The sequence below is a fragment of the Egretta garzetta genome, unplaced genomic scaffold (assembly GCF_000687185.1).
Source record: "Egretta garzetta isolate BGI_Z169 unplaced genomic scaffold, ASM68718v1 scaffold471, whole genome shotgun sequence".
Lineage (NCBI taxonomy): Eukaryota > Metazoa > Chordata > Aves > Pelecaniformes > Ardeidae > Egretta > Egretta garzetta.
In genome coordinates, this window is record NW_009258629.1 from 1,618,168 (window position 1) to 1,621,026 (window position 2,859).

The following is a 2,859-nucleotide window of genomic DNA, read 5'->3' on the forward strand; positions in this document are numbered from 1 at the left end:
TGATGTGGTTCTCTTCTTGTCTCTTTTGTTTTACTTTTTTCTTGCTTTATGTTGAGAGAACATAAAGCTGGTCAGGATGTGCCAGGTTTAACAATAAGCAAGCAAGATACGGATTTCAGTGGATGTTTCTGAAATTTTTTATCTTAATATTGATAATTTATTTACTTGGAGAAAATGGACCATATGGTGGGCTAACCACAAGGGTGCAAAGGTAAGTTAATAGAATCATAGAATCATAGAATGTTTAGGGTTGGAAGGGACCACTAGTGGTCATCTAGTCCAACCCCCCTGCAGTGAGCAGGGACACTGCTAACTAGATCAGGTTGCTCAGAGCCCCATCCAACCTGGCCTTGAATGTTCCCAGGGATGGGGCCTCCACTACCTCTCTGGGCAACCTGTTCCAGTGTTTTACCACCCTCATTGTAAAAAATTTCTTCCTTACCTCTAGCCTGAACCTACCCTGTTCTAGTTTAAAACCATTTCCCCTTGTCCTAACACAGCTGGCCCTACTAAAAAGACGTTCCCCATCTTTCCTATAGGCCCCCTTTAGGTACTGGAAGGCCGCAATCAGGTCTCCCCGTAGCCTCCTTTTCTCCAGACTGAACAAGCCCAACTCTCTCAGCCTGTCCTCATAGGAGAGGTGCTCCAGCCCTCGGATCATTTTTGTAGCCCTCCTCTGGACCCGTTCCAACAGTTCCATGTCCTTCTTGTGCTGAGGGCTCCAGAGCTGGACGCAGTACTCCAGGTGAGGTCTCACCAGAGCTGAGTAGAGGGGCAGAATCACCTCCCTCGACCTGCTGGCCACTTCCCCCCGCCTGTATTGATACTGGGGGTTACCCCAACCCAGGTGCAGGACCTTGCACTTGGCCTTGTTGAACCTCATGAGGTTCACACAGGCCCACCTCTCCAGCCTGTCCAGGTCTCTTTGGATGACATCCCTTCCTTCTGGTGTGTCAACCGCACCACTCAGCTTGGTATCATCCGCAAACTTGCTGAGGGTGCACTCGATCTCGCTGTCTAAGTCATTGATGAAGATGTTAAAGAGCACCGGTCCCAGTACAGACCCCTGAGGGACACCACTCATCACCGGTCTCCATCCGGACATTGAGCCATTGACCACTACCCTCTGGATGCGACCATCCAGCCAGTTCCTTATCCACCGAACAGTCCACCCATCAAATCCATAGCTCTCCAATTTAGAGAGAAGGATGTTGTGGGGGACTGTGTCAAAGGCCTTGCAGAAGTCCAGATAGATGACATCCATTGGTTTCCCTCTGTCCACCGTTGACGTCACACCATCATAGAAAGCCACTAGGTTTGTCAGGCAGGACTTGCCCTTGGTGAAGCCATGCTGGCTATCTCGAATTATCTCCCTGGCCTCCATGTGCCTTAGCATAGCTTCTAGGAGGATCTGTTCCATGATCTTCCCAGGCACAGAGGTGAGGCTGACGATGTTGGTGAAGGACTCAGTACAAGAGTACCAGAGGCACACTTATAAAAAGGGGTGTAGGTCTGTATTTTGTGCATGGTGTGGATGATGTTCAAGTAGGTAAAACCAAAATACTGAGTAAGGCAAGTGTCCTGCCAGGTGAATGGTATGTGCTTATGCAATTTAAGGCTAACAATTAACCACATGCTTGCAAGGGCTTTAAGGCTGCACAGGCTTGTGCTTCCTGGCCTTCAGTCTGCTTCTGTATTTCTCATCTTGCAAGTGCTTGACCTTAATTTTCTTTGAATACCTTTCTCTTGCCACTTAACAAAGGTGGTCCTAGTGTTAGAATAATTTCCTGTTGTATGAATGGGAAAATAAAGATTGAAAAAGGGATTAGAGAAAAAGCTGGAGCTTCTGTAAAATCCTTAAGGGATTGTAGGAGCAGGCACATTCCTGTGGGTGAGGGCATCCTCCAAGTAACCCGGGGTGTAGAAGTGCCCTTACCTAATGGGTGCATCACTACTAGAGGAGGGCAGGAGCAGGGAGAGGCCAGAGCTCTCCAAGGCGATGATGCTGGTGCTTGACTGAAATGAAATAAAGAGGGTGCTGTGTGGGTAGGGGACTCAGCAGGGGTTTTTGGGGTCAGAAACATGCCTGGGGGAGGAGAAGCTGCAAGGGAAGACTGACGGATAGTGGTGGCTTACAGCTCCAGGCTGGGCTGGAGGGCTTCATAGCACAGCCAGTACCTGGTGCAGGCAGCAAAGACCTGCAAGCTGGTAAATTGGTGTCTGAGTGCTTTAGTGGTGTTTAAGCCCTGTCAAAGAGTAAACGTGGAAGCAAGCAGAGGAAATGTGGGTGAAGTAGTTCTGGCTGAGCAGTGAGTTGCTGGGCAGCATCTGAAGGAGGTATGGAGTATGTGGATGGATGAAGGTGGATGGAGTATGTGTGGTAGCTGGGCAGAGGAGCCCAGTTCTGCAACTGTGTTTCGCTGTTAATTACAGAATCACAGAATGGTTGTGGCTGGAAGGGACCTCTGGAGATCATCTTGTCCACCCCCCCTGCTAAAGCAGGCTCACCTAGAGCAGGTTGCACGGGACATTGTCCAGTTGGGCCTTGAATATCTCTAGAGAAGGAGACTCCACAACCCCTCTGCGCAGCCTGTTCCAGTGCTCTGCCACCATCAGAGAAGTTTTTTGACATATTCAGGGGGAACTTCCTGTGTTTCAGTGTGTGCTGGTTGCCTCTCATCCTGTAGCTGAGCACCACTGAAAAAACTCTGGCCCCATTCCCCTGACACTCACCCTTAAGGTAAGCATTGATAAGATCCACTTATGTTTCCTCCAGGCTAAACAAGCCCAGCTCCCTCAGCCTCTCCTCATAGGGGAGATGCTCTAGTCCCCTCATTATCTTTGTTGCCCTCCTCTGGA